The sequence below is a fragment of the Desmodus rotundus genome, chromosome 3 (assembly GCF_022682495.2).
Source record: "Desmodus rotundus isolate HL8 chromosome 3, HLdesRot8A.1, whole genome shotgun sequence".
NCBI lineage: Eukaryota > Metazoa > Chordata > Mammalia > Chiroptera > Phyllostomidae > Desmodus > Desmodus rotundus.
Window position 1 is genome coordinate 97,193,219 of NC_071389.1, and position 20,690 is coordinate 97,213,908.

General features: G+C 40.1%; 1 protein-coding gene and 1 pseudogene across 1 annotated transcript in view; both read left to right on the forward strand.

Annotated features, from left to right (window-relative positions):
- The window catches only part of EDAR (ectodysplasin A receptor), a 136,907-nt gene that overhangs the window by 27,312 nt on the left and 88,905 nt on the right, over positions 1–20,690 (forward strand). The window lies entirely within an intron of this gene.
- On the forward strand, positions 15,776–17,515 carry LOC112297653 (60 kDa heat shock protein, mitochondrial pseudogene; annotated as a pseudogene).

Genomic DNA, 20,690 nt, shown 5'->3' on the forward strand with positions numbered 1-20,690 from the left:
GCTTACAGTAGCCATTTGACATTTTTTCAGAATTTCAGGAATATATAGTGTAAAACTTCATAATGCAGTTTTCCAAAACTGTAAAGCACCTCTGTTGTTGGACTTGGGCACACAGCTCAGGTGATCCAGGTTAGGAAGTGCAGCAGGGCTTGTAGCCTCTGAATTACCTGGGCACCAACCTGTGACAGCAATTGATCTTAACTGAATTTATTCTGTTTGATTAACTATTGCTGCCAGAATTACCAGCAAGAGGTAAGATACAGTTGGGAAACCTTTCCTTGGCATCTATGTGTGCCTGTCTTCAGTTATTGTAGAACAACACTAAGATTATTTGTAGATCTTTAACATAACTACTAAAGAATGAGGATGTTTTAATTTATGCTTTTAATTCCATATGAGCTTTCTCAGTCTCTTAGACAAAATGACAATGTGTTTGGCCTTGAAGTACAGGTGCTAACATCATGTGTGATGGCTGCTGGGAAGAATGTTGCCTTTGGATGGGAAGCTCTTGGTTTGAGTTCCTTTTTTCATTATTTATTGGTTGTGTAAACTTAGACAATTGATCTAATGTCTTTAATCCTTGATTTCTTTATCTGTACAAGAGACACAATAAAACCTAGCTATTTCATGAGATTTTTTACAAGAAGTAACTTCAGTTATAGTATGTGGAACTCTGTGAGGTAATAAGTGACTCACTAGAGTAGGCACCACACTGTCACAGCTTCATAAAATGGTACAGAAAGGCCAAGTGGGGGATGTCCTGAAAGTGTCCCACATGCTAGCCTCTGACAGACTTCATATTCCCATTTGAATGTCTATGTGGATTTCCCTTCTGTGCTTTACAGGCAGTCTACACAGGGAGAAAATCTCTCTAGGATTTTATCCAAACTGTTATATCCTGGAAGAGGATATTGAGAGAAATGACTCATGACTCATCTCACAGCTGCATCTCCTTCCTTCATTTCCCTGAACACAGCTGGGGTTTTGTTACAAATATCAATTTAGAAAAGTAAGCATTGGCCTGGCCATGCTTCACATAGCTCCGTTTCCCCTGTCATTTCCAGCACTGGAACCACTCCCATGTAGCAGTGGGCCCCACACCCACAGAGAGGTGCAGAACCTGACTCACATGTGACCTCCTCTGTGAGGCCCCCTAAATCTTTGCCACCCACCTAAGGCTGAGCTGAGCCCAAGGACCCTTGTATGAAATTGAGTTCATTTTGACCACAGAGCTTCAGAAAAGAAAACAATAATACCTTCTGCCACTGAACAGTCTTTTAATAAAAGTATCTATCTCTTTCAGAACCAAAAGGGTAGTCCATCTTTGTTCTTTCATTACAAATCATGGTCATTCTTCTCTCTGGGACTCCAAAATTTAGTCAGAGGACAACATTAGGGACTGGTAGTAGCCATTCTGTGGAATCTGCCCCATGCCAGTCAGGTGAATTCCTGAGGCAGGGCCTGCCAAGTAGCCTAGCTCTCCTGCATCTGTAGGTCTTTGACCCAACAGTTCTGCCACTAGGAATTTATTCTAAAGTTAGAATAGAGTTCCTTACACTATGTGATTTAAGTACATTGTAATATTAATTACTATAGTTGAAGACACTGGAATAAACTCAAACATCCAATCCTAGGGAATGGATTAAATACTCGTGGCACATCCATGTGGTGGGCCAACATGTAGCCATGTTCTTAAAGACTATTTCATGACAAAGGGAGATGTTTCTTAAATTATTAAGGAAACAGGATACAAAAGTCTGTATATAATATGAATATACAGTATGAATAATATAAGGAAATATATCAAAATCTCAATAATGTTTCTGAATGGTAGTACTACAGTGATTTTAAAGTTTATTCTTTATACTTTTATATATTTGAAAACTTTCTATAATTAGTATGTACTATGTTTACAGTCAGGAAATTATGAAAAACATGTTAGTGACTAAGGCTTAGTGATGAGGTCGCCATTCATTTTCCTGTTTGGTGAGAGGGCAGTGGAGACAGAAGTATGTACTATATACTGGTTCCTCATGCTCCTACCCTTCCAAAGGTTAGATAAAATACTCATACTTCATGGCCTGGTTTTCAAAAATTCTGAAAACTAGTATTTTGCAGGAGGGTAATGATTGAGCCATAAAGGCACTCACCATCAAGATCATATTGTGAACTTAGCCCATTCTCCACTAAAAATTCTAAGGTTCTGATCACCTGTGTTTTACCCAGTCTCCAAAGAAAGTGTCAAATCAGGTCCAAAAACACAGAGTTAGAACCTTGTGGAATCATCAGTTGCAGCACTCTCATTTACCACTGGAGAAATTGTAGCCCAGAGAGACCTCATAATTGCCTGATGCCCAGGCTGAACCAGGAGGATAGCACACCCTACTGATACCCAGGCTATTTGGCACCCTGTCACATCCTCCTTACTCCATTAACATTGGCTTACCCTTTCCTCCAGCTCCCACCTCCCTAGACTCTTCCTCAACACTAGCTAAAAGGCAATTTGGTTTCCATCTTTTAGACTCACCTCCAGGCATCTGGCCTACTATATCCTCTGCATCACAAACACTGGGAAACTTTAATAGCTTTTCCATCTGTCTTACTCTCTGGGAAAGCAAATTGCCAACTCCAGATCACTTTCTATTGTGCCTATCAGGCTACCTTCTATCGTGTCTACCAGGCTATGTGAGTCTCTTAATCCCAGAACCCAAGGCTACAGGAAGCCCCTCTACCTAAACTTCACCTTGCAAAGATCTTGTTGGCTTCACTGAAGCCTTTGCTTCCCCTGAATCACCCCACCCTCCATCTACACACTTCATTAAACATGATTCCAATGTCCTCAGAGTCAGGAATTTACAGGCAGCCATGGCGAGCTAGATGTTGACACAAATTATTCTCTGGCTTGCTAATCTTCTAAGCATAACCTTGAAAGCAGTATCTCATGTCTGTGGTTTCCAATTCCAATAGCCTCAGCCACCAGCCATGGAGGCCACTTCATGTGGAGTAGCTACAGGTTTCATTAGGTAGCTGTAACCCTTAGATTATCTCAGAAACTGTGTCATCATCCTGCCCCAAATCTAGTGTCTTTTCTCAGCCAGCCATGGGCCTGGAGAGCCCACTTTCTCCACTGATCTTTTTGATTGGCGTTAAGGTCATAGCATCCCAAACTATCAGAAGCCTCATTGTTGGGCTTTTGTGTCTCCTGGCCCTCCAAATATCATTCCAGCAGACCAACCTGAAGAGGCCTGAGAACTAGACTTCAGCCACTTAACTGCAGGGGTAAGCAGTAGGAGAAATCAGTGACCAATACTCTTGGCTCTGCCATTTCTAAGTGAGCTATCCTGGAGCAGGAAGGTGACTATGAGATGCCCTCCAACTGCCCCTCCTGCCCTCTTCCCCCTGCCCCCTACCCTGTGTCCCGTGCCCTGTGCCCCAAGCAAACCCTCTCCCACAAGCCTTTTAACCTCAGCCCACTAAGTGCATTTGCCTGTTTTTATTTTGTTTTACCTGCTGAAGGAAGGAATATTTCGTGGTTGTTAATGAAAGTGATAGCAATCCCTTGTGTATTTATCTTAGATTATGTGGTCGTTATAAAATGAAGTACTTCAAGCAGCTAGTCTGCGGTTGATTTGAAAACAGACGAGTCTCAACAATGAGCTTAAGGAAAGGTGTCAGGTATAAATCTTGTCTTCAAACAGCCAGCATGCATTCCAGACTTCAGAGACACTTCTTTGTATAAAGGTGCTTTTTTTTTTTATCCCATCTTTCTTTTCCTTGAGCCTGGAGGAGGATGAAAGTGCAGGGGTGCAGGCATATGCTTGGTTTGATAATGAGGGTGAGGCTCACAGGCATGGTAATTTGGCAGCTCCCATACTTCCTGTAACAGTTTTCTTTTTCTTTTCTTTTTTTTTCATCCAAAGACTGCTTAAAGACAAACATTTTTTGTTAAACTGCTGGTAGTTCATTTTTTGCAGGAACCGTGCAATTAATCTTGTTTATATTAAAGAGACAGGTTGCTTTTGTCAGCTTTCCTGAACTATAATTAATGAAGATCAAAAACATTACAAAGACATAATATTTAGCTTAATGCAGATGAGGCTGGGCAACAGCTGCTGCAATTAGAGGAGCAAAAGGGAAAACAATATCCTTTCCTTTAGAATAACTGGGATACACTAAAGAGAAAGGATTATGAGCCTCTTCCCTCCACCAGCCTTCCCTCATGAAAGGAAAATGGGGGTTAGACATAAGATGGTTGGTTATGCCCTGCAATTGTGCTTTAAATACAGTAGGAGACACCAAACGTCTCTCTTTACTTAGCTGAAGTTAATCCAGGTGGCTGTGGATCAGAGGCTTGGCATCTGAAAAGCTCTTCATGGGGAACATGGTGAGGAAACCAGGAGTGCGGCCCTGACCAGGTGGCTCAGTTGGTTGGGCATCATCCTCTACACCAAAAGGTTGCAGGTTTGTTTCCTGGTCAGGGCATATAACTGGGTTGTGTTCAATCCCCAATTGGGGCACATACAGGAGGCAGCCAATTGACATCTCTTTCTCATGTGGATGTTTCTCTCTATTCTTTCCATCTTTCCTCTCTCTCCAAACTCAATAAATATATCCTCATGTAAGTATAAAAAAAAAGAAGAAGAAGAAACCAGGAGGGCAGGTAGAACCTGATAGAACATTGTAGCCCACAGAGTGAGACAAACAAAGCCAGGGGCTACTTTATTTAGGGCCTTCTGTTTAAAGGACTGTTATTAGGAAAATCCAGAGTTGAGATGTCCTCAAATGGGCAACATCGGCTGCCTTTCCCAAGACTTCCTAACCTGGTGAAAGACATTTGGCTTCCAAATGAGAGTTTAAAAGTTTTCACCTCTGTCTATGAACAACAAAAAAAAAATGTGGGTTTTTATCTGTTTCATTAATCTAATAGTAAACAACCCCCCCGGAGCCCACCAGGAAATTCACGGAGATCTCCAGTGTGAGAGCTAGAACTGTCAATGGCAGCCAGGCCAGTTACCTCCTTCACAATTAAAAAAACTGAGGCCTGTCGAAGTTGTGGAAACTTGTGCCATGTCACATGGTTAGAGAGCCATCACCTTTCCTGTCGGGCTTCACAAATTGAGATTCTAATCACAATAGTCCAGGATGAGGAGGAAAATGCAAAACAAATCAAAACCCAGAGATTTTCAGAAGATTCTAGTGATGAAGATGGTAGCTAAGTGGGTTGTAGGGGCTTCCCACAATCAAGTATCTTAAAACGGAAATGTTAACATCAACCAGGTAATCAACCTAGTAACCAGAAAGTACCCCCTAAACCCCTGGCACTATATCACATGTGGTTTCTTGACTATGCAGGACTGCCAAAGGCCAAAAACTCCCAATCTGAATAACTTGGTGCACTGCTGATGGACAATAGGTAGAGGACATGGAGTAATCTTAGTGGCATCAGGAACACTAGTACTCAAAACCAGACTGTGCTCTTATTTAAACTAAAACAAAAGTCTGTCCAAGTTTTAAAGGGTCCTGCTATATGTGCGTTATTCTTATGCATCAAGTCTTAACAATGTCATGCCCCTTGACTTTATAATTGTACTTTTTGTAATTTATAAGCAAGATGTCATCAAACAAACATAAAGATGTTCATTGCACAATATTTATAGTAGTGAAAATTGGGAACCGATCTTCAGGTCTGAAGATTAGTCCATTTAATTATGGTCTGGCCATACAATGGAAAGTTTGAATTCATTAAAAAGATTGCAGTATTAGAATAATCAAGGATATTGGAAAGGAAAAAGGCAAAGCACGAGTAGCATGCTCACTGCTATCCTAATTTCATTTAAAAAGATATCTATATCTGCACAAATAAAGAACTAAAAAGTGCATCAAAATGGATGGCTTATGATTTTTTATTTCCTCTTTCTATTTTTTCATCTTCCAATTTTTCCATATTGGGAAAAATTTATAAAATTAGAATATAGCTTACATTAATTAGCACTTACTATGCACTAAACATTGTTCTAAGCACTTTATAGCTATCATCTCACTTAATCCTTACATTCTGAGATAGATTCTATTATCATAATTTTACTAATGAGACCACTAAGGCGCAGTGAAAATTAAATTATTTGCCCAAAGTAGCAAATGATCAAGCCACAATCTGAATCCAGGATATCTGACTTCAGGGTCCTGTGCTTACAGTCACTCCCTTATCATGCTATTATTAAAATTAATTGTGAGTGCCTGCTAAGGGATTTGTGACAATAACTCACAACCTGGTAGGAATTTCTGTATAAAATTATCGTCTCAGTGACAGCTAGCTGAATAAAGATCACTGAGGGAATGGGTGGAGAAAAGCAGGTAGACAGAGAATTCAGGGGTATGGTAAAACACAATATGAGGTTCAGGTCTGTGTGGAATAGGAATTGACTAAGATGGAAGGGCTAAGCATATGCTTCACATTTTTGCCAAGAGGTGGAGAGTCTTTTTCCAAGCATAGTTTCTGTGCTGCTGTCCACATGGATTGGATAAGAGCCATACCTACAAAAGTTAGGTCTCCAAACTTGGAAGAGAGAGGGAGAGGTGGCTTCAGAAAGTCTGTGAAAATTTTTTAAGTAAAAAAAGATTTAAATAATAAACACATTAAGCTGGGGAAATTACAGCTTATATATCATAGGTCTTGATAGATAACCATCTGCCTGGCACACCACCATCCTCCTGGTTCTGGAGGATCCTTATTCTGAAGAGAAAATGGTCTAACACACAGAATTCATACCATAGAACACCCTTTTGTGCTATCTGGGCAACCAAAGGATGGTGCTTCTTTTGTTTTTGTTTGTTTGTTTGTTTGTTTGTTTGTTTTGGCTTCAACAGCAGAAGTTTATTTTCTCACAGTTCTTGAGACTGGAACTCTAAGACCAAGGTGCCAGAGGGAATGGTTTTCTGGTGAGGCCTTTTTCTGGTTTGCAGACAACCACTTCTCACTGTGTCTTCAAATGGCCTTTTCTCTGTGCTCGTGCACTCTAGATGTCTCTTCCTCTTCTTTCCTTCTTTTTTAAATTATTTTTATTTTTCAATTATAGTTGACACACAATATCATATTAGTTTCAGGCATACAGCCCGGTGATTAGACATTATATAACTTACTGATTATCCTGATAAATCTCATACCCATCTGACACCATACATAGTTATTAGAATATTATTAACCATATTACCTATGCTGTATTTTACGTCACCATGACTACTGTATTTTGCTGTGTATAATGCGTATCCACATTTTATCCCTAACTTTCAGGGGAAAAAATCTGTTGTTTTAATTTTTTAATTCAATTATTTATTTATATTTAGATACTTTTTTTGTATTATAAAGGAATTTTAGCACTGATTTTCAATATATTATGGTACAAGAAATTTTATGTAACAAATAATTAAAAAACACAAGAAAAGAAACAAGGTTTGTCATGTACTACTCATGTATAATGCACATCCTTATTTTTCCCTCAAAAGTTTGGACAAAAAGTGTTCATTACAGAACCAAGATGGCGGTGTAGGTAGACACACTGCGCCTCCTCGCACAACCAGAACTGACAGAAAATCGAACGGCAAGGAAGTCCAACACCAAATAGATAAAAAAGAAACATACATCCAGACCGGTAGGAGGGGCGGAGATGGGCACCAGGGAGGAGAGGACTCGCGTGGCCGTGGTGGGACCAAGACTAGAGGAGTGTGGGACTAACGGGGGAGGCAGTCCGACCACTAGCAGACCCTGCGGCCCCACATCACACACAGATAAACCGAGAGGGCCGGACTCAGAGTGGTGGAGAACGGGGCAGGCAGAGCAGTGGGTAGCACCCTGCAACCCCACATTCACGCACAGATAAACCCGGACAAATGGCGGGGAGCGAAGCAGACCACGTAACCCAGGGCTCCAGCGCCGGGAAATAAAGCGTCAAACCTCTGATTGAAAACGCCTGTGGGCGTTGGGGTGGCAGCAGGAGAGACTCCCAGCATCACAGGAGAGGTTGTTGGAAGGACCCACAGGGGCTTAGAGAGTGCACAAGCCCACCGACTCGGGAACCAGCACCAGAGGGGCCAAATTTGATTGTGGGTAGCAGAGGCAGTGACTGAAATCCAGTGGAGAGTGGAGCAAGCACCATTGCTCCCTCTCAGCCCCTCCCCCATGTACAGCATCACAGCACAGCCACAAACAATACCCCGTCCCAGTGAACACCTAAGGCTCCACCCCTTTAAGTAACAGATGCGCCAAGACAAAAAAAAAAAAGGCCCAAATGACAGAACACTTCAAAGCTCCAGAAAAAATACAACTAAGCAAGGAAGAGATAGCCAACCTATCGGATGCACACTTCAAAACATTGGTTATTAAGACACTCACAGAATTGGTTGAATTTGGTCGAAAACTAGATGAGAAAATGAAGCCTATGCTAAGAGAAACAAAGGAAAATGTACAGGGAACCAATAGTGATGCGAAGGAAACTGGGACTCAAATCAATGGTGTGGACCAGAAGGAACAAAGAAACATCCAACCAGAAAAGAATGAAGAAACAAGAATTCGGAAAAATGAGGAGAGGCTTAGGAACCTCCAGGACGTCTCAAAACGTTCCAACATGTGAATGATAGGGGTGCCAGAAGGAGAAGAGGAAGAACAAAAAATTGAAAACTTATTTGAACAAGTAATGAAGGAGAACTTCCCCGATCTGGCAAAGGAAATAGACTTCCGGGAAGTCCAGGAAGCTCAGAGAGTCCCAAAGAAGCTGGACCCAAGGAGGAAAACACCAAGGCACATCATCATTACATTACCCAAGATGAAACAGAAGGAGAGAATCTTAGAAGCAGCAAGAGAAAAGGAGACAATTACCTACAAAGGAGTTCCCATAAGACTGTCAGCTGATTTCTCCAAAGAGACCTTACAGGCAAGAAGGGGCTGGAAAGAAGTATTCCAAGTCATGAAAGGCAAGGGCCTACATCCAAGATTGCTCTATCCAGCAAAGCTATCATTTAGAATGGAAGGGAAGATAAAGTGCTTCTCAGATAAGGTCAAGTTAAAGGAGTTCATCATCACCAAGCCCTTATTATATGAAATGTTAAAGGGAGTTACCTAAGAAAAAGAAGATAAAAAACATGAACAGTAAAAATGACAGCAAACTCACAGTTATTAACGACCACACATAAAACAAAAACGAGAGCAAACTAGGCAAACAACTAGAACAGAAACAGAACCACAGAAATGGAGCTCACATGGAGGGTTATCAATAGGGGATTGGGAGGGGGAGAGAGGGGGGAAAGATACAGAGAATAAATAGCATAAATGATAGGTGGAAAATAGACAGGGGGAGGGTAAGAATAGTGTAGGAAATGTAGAAGCCAAAGAAGTTGTAAGTATGACCCATGGACATGAACTATAGGAGGGGAATGTGGGAGGGAGGGGGTGGGCAGGATGGAGTTGAGTGAATGGGGGGAAATGGAACAACTGTAATAGCATAATCAACAAATATATCCAAAAACAAATTTTTTTTAAGTCTTTATTTCAAAAAAAAATTGTTCATTACCCACAGCAAAATACTATATTGTGCTTGTTAATTCCTTAACCTTTTTTACCCAGCCCCCTTAACTGCCCTCCCATCTGGCAACCATCAAAATGTTTTTGTATTTATCAGCCTGTTTCTGTTATGCTTATTCATTTATTTTGTTTTTTAGATTAAATTGTTTATAGCTATGTATTTATTGTCATTTTATTTTTCTTATTTCTTTTTCCTCTTCTTCTTCCTTTCCTCCTCCTCCTTCTTCTTCCCCTTCTTCTTCTTCCCCTTCTCCTCCTCCTCCTCCTCCTTCTTCTTCTTCTTCTCCTTCTCCTTCTTCTTCTTCTCCTTCTCCTCCTTCTTCTCCTTCCCCTCCTCCTTCTTCTTCCTTCTTCTAGCAGATCCTTTAACATTCCATGTAATCCTGGTTTGGTGGTGATGAACTCCTTTAGCTTTACCTCATTGGGAAAGCACTTTATCTGTCCTTCAATGATACCTTTGCTGGGTAGAGTAATCTTGGTTGTAGGTTCTTGTTTTTCATCATTTTGAATATTTCTTGCCAATCCCTTCTGGCCTGCAAAGTTTCTATTGACAAATCAGCTGACAAATCTTATAGAACCCCCTTGTAGGTAACTAACTACTTTTAGCCTGCTGCTTTTAAGTTCTCTCTTTGTCTTTAACCTTTTACATTTTAAATATTATGTGACTTGGTGTAGGCCTTTTTGGGTTCATCTTGTTTGGGACTCTGTTTACTTCCTGGACTTGTATGTCTATTTTCTTCACTAGGATAAGGGAGTTTTGCATCATTATTTTTTAAATAAGTTGTCAATTTGTTGATCTCTCTCTTCTTCCAGCACCCCCATGATGAGAATGTTGGTACTTGAAGATGTCCTAATAACTCCTTACACTATTCTCATTTTTCTGGATTTTTATTTTTGTTGTTCAGATTGGGTATTTTTTGCTTCCTTATGTTCCAAAGCACTGTTTGATTCTCGGCTTCATCTACTCTACTGTTTTTTTGCTGTTGAAGTTCTGACTTCATCTACTCTTCCTCTAATTTCATTGAGCCCCCTTATAACCAACGTTTTGAACTCTGCATCTAGTACATTGCTTATCTCCATTTTGTTTACTTCTTTTTCTGGAATTTTTTTCTGTTCTTTCATTTGGACATGTTTCTTTGTCTTCTCATTTCAGCAGCCTCCCTGTGTTTGTTTTTATATATTACATAGACCTGCTACATCTCCTGAGCTTGGTAAAGTGGCCTGATGTACTAAGTGTCCTGTAGGGCCTGTGCACATCCTTCTCATTCAACCTAAGGGGGAAGTCCAGGTACACATACACACCCCTTGTGGGCTGTGTATACCCTCCTGTTGTAGTTGTCCTTTGATTGCTGTTAGCATGTCAATGAGAGGAATTTACCCCCAGGCCAATTGGCTGCAAGGTCTGGCCATGACTACCATGGAGGATCAGCTGCGCAGGAACCCATCCCGTGGAGCAGGACTTCAGCAGGGCTCTGGTGTCCACTGGGTCAAGCCCTTGAGTGTGTCAGTTGTGAAGGTGGTTGAGTGGGGCTTTGGTGTGGTCTGAAGCTATCCACCAGGTGCACTGGTTCTGGGGCCTCCAAGGAGGTACAGGCCAGGGTCAGCCACTGCCTGCGTTCTGCATGGGGCCACCCAGCATGAGCTACAAAGAAATCTGCAGATGACTGCTACTTGTGCTGGGCTTGGAGTTGCCAGGAGAAGCCAAACTGCAAACCAAAGCCAACTGCTGCTAGTGCACAGACTGGAACCACTTAGCAAAAGGAGAAGAAATGCTGAGGCCAGATGCTGATTGCTTGAGAGATTTTAGGAAAGTCTGAATCATGAGCCAAGATAGGCCGTTCCTATGGAAAAGCCACTGGAAACAGCTTGGGTGGGCCTAAAAATTGGTGAGGCATGGTCTCAGGGAATCCCAAGGCAGGGTGAACAATGATAGGTTAATGGAGACTGAGATATGGTGCCTGTCTTCCAGCTCTGTGGGGAAAGGGCTCAGAAAAGGAACAACAGCCTCTGCCAGCACTTCTGTCTGGGAGAAAGCTGCCCCTCCAGCTCTTGCCTTGATCAGGCACTTCAGTTCCTCCCATTTGTCTCTGGTGCCTTTCAAGCTGCTGCCCCATAACTGGAACTCAGAGGAAGTGCGTCTGAGTAAGCCTGTGCTCAGGCCCTTTAACAGGAACTGCCTGGGACTCCAGATGCACTCTGTCTTACTCAGCTACAACCCCTGCTGGCTTTCACAGCCACCAGTTATGTGGACTTCTCTTTTAGGCACTGAAATCCAGGGATGGGGGGCGCTGGGATAAGTCTGGGACTCCTCACTCCTCAGGAGGGACCTCAGCAGCTTAGATATCCCTCCTGATTTTTATCTGCCACACGTGGGTATGGGACAAGCCTTTTCAATGTCTCCACCCCCTCCTAACAGTCTCAATGTAGCTTATTTCCTTAGTTGTAGGACTTCCATTCAACTAGATTTCAGGCAGTTCTGAATGATGGATATTCTGTAGTTTAGTAATTTTGGTGTGTTTGTGGGAGAATGCAAGTACTGCATACCTATGCTGCCATCATGATCAGAAACAGCATGTGTTACATTTGAGTCATTGCCTCAAGTTCATTCTTTAAAGTGGGTCCTGCTACTGGAGCACAAGACAAGGGCTGTGGTGATGCAGCATTGAGGCCAGTCACCAGCAGCCACCACAGGTACCAAGAGCCAACACCTCTTTTCCCCATTGGCTGCGGGCATGGGCTGAAGGACCATAATTGAAGGATTTTACAAAGTAGATTTTCTATGCCATTATCATTACAATATTTAACATACTGTTAGTATGTTCAAGGATTTAAAGGAAATTTAAATACAATGAAGGAACAGATGGGGAATTTCCTCAAAGAAAGTAAAGAGATTTTTTAGAAAGGAAATTCTAACACTGAAAAATACAATATCTGAAATGAAATATTCATCAGAGGGCTTAACAACATATTAGATATTATAGAAGAAAGTAGCAGCAAGTGAATTCTGATCAACTGAAATCATATCATCTGAAGAAGAGAGATTTTTAGAAAACATTTTTTCATGTCCTCCCGTTATTCAGAAAACCCCTATTTCCTACCCTGTGTACTTAACGAAAACCAAATCTTGATATTCAAGCCTTTGCAAGGCCACAAACTGCCTTCCAACCTAATCTGCAAATATCCTTCATGTGAGCCCACATTCCAACCAAGGCAATGAGTAAACTGCCCTAGCACTTACCCACTCTTCTATGCATGGTGCCCACACCTGAAATTCTCTTCCCTGTCCCAGGTCCTTAAGCAATATCAAATACCACTTCAGCCATGAAATTTTCCTCAGTGTTCCCAATCAACAATGTAATTTTCCCTTTTTAACTTCCATCCTTGCAACCTCTGTCCCCCTTAAAAAAATAAAAAAGAAAGAAAAAAACAACAGTCACAAGAAAAAAAAAACATGCTTGTGTTTCCTTATGGAAATATTCTTGGTCCTACCTTCAGGGTCATTTGTCCACTAAGTTTTCTTGTTAGGCTGTGAGAGCCTGCCAGGGTCTGTCTATGTCTCACTCACCTTTGTATTCCATTCTATACCCAATATCCCCTGGCAGGGTAATGAATTGGTTGAATTAAAAGGGATATAAGAAGGTAGTGCATAACTCAAGCATTGCTCTGATACTGGTGTTGCCATGAGCTTTCACTGCATATCATAGATCTAATCATGGACTGGTAGAGATAGAAAAACTTTTGTTTTAAGATTTTATTTACTTATTTTTTAGACAGAAGAGAAGGGAGGGAAAAATAGAGGGAGAGAAACATCAATGTGTGGTTGCCTCTCACACACCCCCTACTGGGGACCTGGTCTACAAACCAGGCATATGCCTGGACTGGGAATCCAACCAGTGACCCTTTGGTTTACAGGCCAGCACTCAATCCACTGAGCCATATCAGCCAGGGCCTGGAAAAACCTTTATAAAACATCTAATATAATACCCTCAGTTTAAAACTGATGAAATTGAAGCTTTAGTGAAGTACCTTACCCAAGATCACCCTGGTCTAGGGCTCTTTCCTCCCATATTACTACCAACTATGTCCATATACATATGAGTATATATAATTAGAAATAGGAGTATAGGTAGGATTTAAACAAAATTTCAGACATGCATTTCAATTCTCACAAGACTATTCTCCCTCCTTTAAAATGGGCTCTGTGTCAAACTCCTTTCAATTCTCCTCAAGTTCACCACCTGTTAGTACAATAATTATGTAAGACTTCCTTCCTGCCTTTGTGGTTGAATTCTTCTGTGACCTCTCACACAGTTCTGGCCAGATAACAGAAATTACTGACAATCCAGCTCTCTGTGATTATCTGCTAAGTTCAGAGTTTTTCTAGTATTATACTGTGGTGTGGTAATTGGAACTAGATTCTACTAGCCTGGACATACAGAGAAATGAATGTTAAAATAATTCAATACATGGCTCCTATAGGGTGACTGAACTAGTATAACCAGAAGAATAGAAAAGAGGGACATCCCCCATGATGAGAGCTTTCTGAGGAGTTCCAAGCTACATATAATTGAGCTACTATGGGCCAGGCAGAGCTCAGTGAATATGACCATCTATGTAGTTGATTTGTTCAGCTTACTGCACTCAATCTCCACCATTTCAGAAAGACAAATCCACTACCTAGGCACACTAGTTTCTACAAAAACTTCAGGAAATGACAGTAGAAGGAATATAAAGCAAGCTAGATGAAGCAGAAGATCGAATCAGTGAGCTGGAGGACAAGGTAGAAAAAACATCCTAGAAAGAGCAAGAAAAGGAAAAAAGACTCAAAAAGGAAAAAGAGGGGTTTAGGGTACTTTAGGACAACAAAAAAAAATGTAATGATATCCTTATAATAGGGATACCAGAAGGAGAAGAGGAGCAAGGGATATAAGACCTGTTTGAAAAAGGAATGCTAGAAAACTTCCCTAATTGATGAGAAAAAAAAGTTATCCAAGTCCAAGAAGTATAGAGGGTCCCAAACAAGATGAACCAAAGGAAGCCCATTCCAAGAAACATCATAATTAAAATGAAAAAACTCAAAGACAAAGAAAGAATATTAAAGGCAGCAAGGGAGAAACAGGAAGTAACATACCAGGAAGCTCCGATAAGGATAGCAGCATACTCCTCAACAGAAACACTACAAGCCAGAAGAGGATGGCGAGAAATACTCCAAGTAATGAAAAGCAAAGGCCTGCAACCAAGACTACTCTACCCACAAAGCTCTAATTTAAAGTGGGTAGGTGAAATAAGGGTTTATCAGACAAAAGAAGGTTAAAAAAAATACACCACCAACAAAGGAGCATTACAAGATATGCTACAGGGACTGCCTTAAGAAGAAGAAGAAAAAGAGTGAGAGAGAGGGAAACAGGTACAAAGGGGAAAATGGCAAAAAATAAGTGCCTATCAATAATAACCTTAAAAGTAAATGGATTAAATGCCATAATCAAAAGATGCATGATAGCTGATTGTGTAAGAAAACATGGCTCACACATGTGCTGCCTAAAAGAGACCCACCTCAGAACAAAAGACCTACACAAACTGAAAGTGAAAGGTTGGAAAAAATATTCCAAGCAAATGGTCAGGGGGAAAAAAAGCTGGGGCAACAATACTTATATCGGACAAAATAGATTTCAAAATAAGGGCCATAAAAAGAGACACAGAAGGACACTTTGTAATACACAAAGGAAAAATCCATGAAGAAGCCATAAACATGAACATACATGAACCCAACATAGGAACACCCAAATATACAAGGAAAATCATGGAGGACTTCAAGAAAGATATTGACACCAACACAATTATACTAGGGGATGTTAACACCCCACTGTCAACAATGCATAGATCTTCCAAAATAAAATCAACAAAGATATTTTGGCATTGAAAAACACCCTAGATCAAATGGACTTAACTGATATATATGTAGAGAGCCATTTACCCCAAAAAAGCAAAATACACATTCTTTTCAAATGTGCATGGAAGGTTTTCAAAGGTAGACCACATTATAGGACACAAAGAAAGCCTCAATAAATTCAAGAAAATTTAAATAATATTAAACATTTTCTCAGGATGCAGGGGCTTGAAACTAGAAACTTCAAAGAAAAATTTCACTCTCACTGCCGATGGCCTGCATAGCTGCTCGCACACCCGGTTGCTACCCCGGAGAAATGCTTCGATTACACAAAGTCCTTGGACAAATTAGGCCAGTGTCCAGAGCACTGGCTCCTCATCTCACTTGGGCTTATGCCAAAGATGTAAAATTTGGTGCAGATGCCCGAACCTTAATGCTTCAAAGTGTAGACCTTTTAGCCAATGCTGTAGCTGTTACTATGGGGCCAAAGGGAAGAACAGTTATAATTGAACAGAGCTGGGGAAGTCCCAAAGTAACAAAAGATGGTGTGACCATTGCAAAGTCCATTGACTTAAAAGATAAATATAAAAATATTGGCACCAAACTTGTTCAAGATGTTGCCAATAATACAAATGAAGAAGCTGGTAATGGCACGTGCTGTACAAAGGAGGGCTTTGAGAAGATTAGTAAAGGTGCTAATTCAGTGGAGATCAGGAGAGGTGTGATGTTAGCTGTTGATGCTGTAATTTCTGAACTGAAGAAGCAGTCCAAACCTGTGACGACTCCTGAAGAAATAGCTCAGGTTGCTACAATTTCTGCAAATGGAGACAAGGAAATTGGCAACATAATTTCCGATGCAATGAAAAAGATTGGAAGAAAGGGCGTCATCACAGTAAAGGATGGGAAAACACTGAATGATGAATTAGAAATTATTGACGGCATGAAGTTTGATCGAGGTTATATTTCTCCATACTTTATTAATACAGCAAAAGGTCAGAAATGTGAATTCCAAGATGCCTATGTCCTACTGAGTGAAAAGAAAATTTCTAGTGTTCAGTCCATTGTACCTGCTCTTGAAATTGCCAATGCGCACTGTAAGCCCTTGGTCATAATTGCTGAAGATGTTGATGGAGAAGCTCTGAGAACACTTGTTTTGAATAGGCTAAAGGTTGGTCTTCAGGTTGTAGCAATCAAAGCTCCAGGCTTTGGTGACAATAGAAAGAACCAGCTTAAAGACATGGTTATTGCTACTGGTGGTGCAGTGTTTGGAGAAGAAGGATTAACTCTAAATCTTGAAGACGTTCAGGCTCATGACTTGGGAAAAGTTGGAGAGGTCATTGTGACCAAAGATGATGCCATGCTCTTGAAAGGAAAAGGTGACAAGGCTCAAATTGAAAAACGTATTCAAGAAATCATCAAGCAGTTGGATATCACAACTAGTGAATATGAAAAGGAAAAACTAAATGAACGTCTAGCAAAACTCTCAGATGGGGTAGCTGTGCTGAAGGTTGGTGGGACAAGTGATGTTGAAGTGAATGAGAAAAAAGACAGAGTAACAGATGCCCTCAATGCTACACGAGCTGCTGTTGAGGAAGGCATTGTTCTGGGAGGGAGTTGTGCCCTGCTTCGGTGCATTCCGCCCTTGGACTCGTTAACTCTAGCTAATGAAGATCAAAAAGTTAGTATAGAAATCATTTAAAAAGCACTCAGAATTCCTGCAATGACCATTGCTAAGAACACAGGTGTTGAGGGATCGTTGATAGTTGACAAAATTATGCAGAGTTCCTCAGAACTTGGTTATGACACTAAGCTTGGAGATTTTGTGAATATGGTGGAAAAAGGAATCATTGATCCAACTAAGGTTATAAGAACTGCTTTATTGGATGCTGCTGGAGTGGCCTCTCTGTTAACAACAGCAGAAGTTGTAGTCACAGAAATTCCTAAAGAAGAGAAAGACCCTGGGATGGCAGGCATGAGTGGAATGGGAGGCGGTATGGGAGGTGGCATGTTCTAGTCCCAGAATAGTGCTTTACCATTATTGAAAACTGTGAGAGGAAGCTCCAGGCAGGGTTCCTTCTCTAACTTCAGAGAAGTCAGTTGAAGGAAATGATGGAAGAAAAGGCTGGCTGATGTTTAAGAAAATCACTATAACCATCAGTTACTGGTTTCAGTTGACAATATGCAATGGTTTACTGCTGTCATTGTCCATGCCTAAAGATAATTTATTTTGTATTTTTGAATAAAATACATTTGTACATTCCTTATAACTAAGTGCAAGAGCCATATACCAATGTACTGCTTTTGACTTAAATCACTGAGGTATTTTTACTACTATTCTATTAAAATCAGGATTTTAGTGCTTGTCATCACCTGAGGAGAAGTTAAGCAGCCTTTCTGTGGAGAGTAAGAATAATTGTGTATAAAGTAGAGAAATATCCAATTACATGACCTTTGTGTAATAAAAATTTGTTTAAAGTTAAAAAAAAGAAAAAATTCAAAAACACTCAAATTCATGGAGATTGAATAGCATGCTATTAAACAATGAATGGGTTAATAATGAGAGAAGGAAGAAATCAAAAAGTTTCTGGAAACAAATGAAAATGAACACATAACAGCCCAAAACCTATAGGACACAGTGAAGGCATTCCTCATAGGGAAGTTCAGAGCAAAACAGGCCTACCTAAAAAAGACAGAAACATTTCAAATATACAACCTAACCCTACACATACAAGAATGGGAAGAACAACAACAAGCAAAGCCCAGAACAAGTACAAGAAATGAAATAACCAAGATCAGACCAGAATTAAATGACATGGAGAGTAAAAGAACAATGCTAAAGATCAATAAAGCCAGGAGCTGGTTCTTTGAAGAGATAAACAAAATGGCAAGCCTTTAAGCAGACTCATCAAGAAAAATAGTGATAGGATCCAAATAAATAAAATCAGAAATGAAAGAGGAGAAATTACAACTGATGTCACAGAAATACAAAGGATTGTAAGAAATTACTATGAAGAACTATATGCCAACAAATTTGAAAATCTGGGTTAAAAGGACAAATTTCAAGAAACATATAATCTTCCAAAAGTGAATGAAGAAGAAGCACAATGGTTGGACAGACAGATAACAGCTGGCAAAATCAAAGCAGTAATCAAAAACTCCTGGCACAGAAAAGCCCTGGACTGGATGGTTTCACAGGATAATTTTACAAAACATTTCAGGAAGAGCTAACTCCTATCCTTCTCAAACTATTTCAAAAAAATTGAAGAATAGGGAAGACTTCCAAACTCTGTTTATGAGGCCAGCATCATGTAATCCTAAAACCAGATTAAGACATATCAAAAAAAGAAAACTACAGACCAATATTGCTGATGAACATAGATGCTGATATCCTCAACAAAATGTTGGCAAACCGCATCCAGCAATACATTAAAAAGATCATGTACCATGATCAAGTGGGATTCATCCCAAGGATGCAACAATAGTACAATATTCACAAATCAATAAATGTAGTATAAACCCATTTAATATAAACCCATTTCTGGGCTCTATATTATAAATGGAATATAGAGCCCAGAAATAAACCAATGGAAAAAGGAAAGAAAAAAATAATAAGATCACATCAATAGATACAGAAAAAGCCTTTGATAAGGTACAGGATTCATTTATGATAAAAACACTCAGCAAAGTGGGAATAGAGGGACCATTCCTCTACATAATAAAGGCCATATATGAGAGACCTACAGCCAACATCATACTCAATGGGCAAAATCTAAAAGCTTTACCACTAAGATAAGGAACAAGACAAGGATGTCCTCTTTCACCACTCCTATTCAAGAGAGTATTGGAAGTCCTAGCCACAGCAATCAGACAAGAAAAATAAATAAATAAAAGGCATCCAAATTGCAAAGGAGGAAGAAAAACTCTCATTGTTTGCAGATGGCATGATAGTGTACATAGAAAACTCTATAAACTCCACCAAAAAACTACTTAACCTAATAAGTGAATTTGGCAAAACAGCAGGATACAAAGTCAATACTCGGAAATTGAAAGCATTTTTGTACACAGACAATGAAATATCAGAAACAGAAACCAGCAAAAAAAATCCCATTTGGTATAGCAACAAGAAAAATAAAGTACCCAGGAATAAACCTAACCAATGAGGGAAAAGACCTTTCCTCAGAAAACTACACAACACTGAAGAAAGAAATTAAGGAAGACACAAATAAATGGAAGCATATACCATGTTCATGGATTGGAAGAACTAACATCAAAATGTGCATACTACCCAAAGCAATGTATAGGTTCGATGCAATCCCTATTAAAATACCAATGGCATATTTTACAGATATAAAATAAACATTTCAAAACTTTATATGGAACCAGAAACAACTGCAAAGATCCTCAGCAATCTTGAGAAAGAAGAAGAAAGTAGGAGGGGTCAAAATATTGATATCAAAGTATAGTATAAGGCCACTGTAATCAAACACTCTGGTACTGGCATAAGAACAGACACATAGATTAATGGAACAGAATATAGAGCCCAGAAATAAACCCGTGTCTCTATGGTCAATTAATATTCAATAAAGGGGACAGGCTCATGAAATGGAGTAAAATAGGCTCTTCATCAAATAGGGTTGGGATGTCTGGACAGGTACATGCAAAAAAATGAAAGTTGAGCACCAACTTATACCATACACAAAGATGGATATAAGACTTAAATATAAGTTGTGATACCATTAAAGTCCTAGAGGAGAACATAGGAAAATCTCAGATATCCCATGCAGCAGTATTTTCACCAATATGTCCCCTAGGGCAAGGATATCAAGGAAAGAATAATATATGGGACTACATCAAATTCAAAAGGTTCTTCACAGCTAAAGAAAACATCAGCATAATGAAAAGGGAACCAACCGTATAGGAAAAGACATTTGCCAATGATACCTCAGACAAAGGTTTGATGTCCAAAATATATAGAACACACATGACTCCAGGAAGACAAACAACCCAATTAAAAAATGGGCAAAGGACCTGGACAAACACTTCTCCAAGGAGGATATACAGGTGTCCCAGAGACATATGAAAGGATGCTCAGCATCACTAGCCATCAGAAAGTTGCAAATTAAAACCACAATGAGATATCACTTCACACCCATCAGAATGGCTACCATAAACAAATCAACAAACAACAAATGTTGGAGAGTTGTGGAGAAAAGGGCATCCTAGTGCACT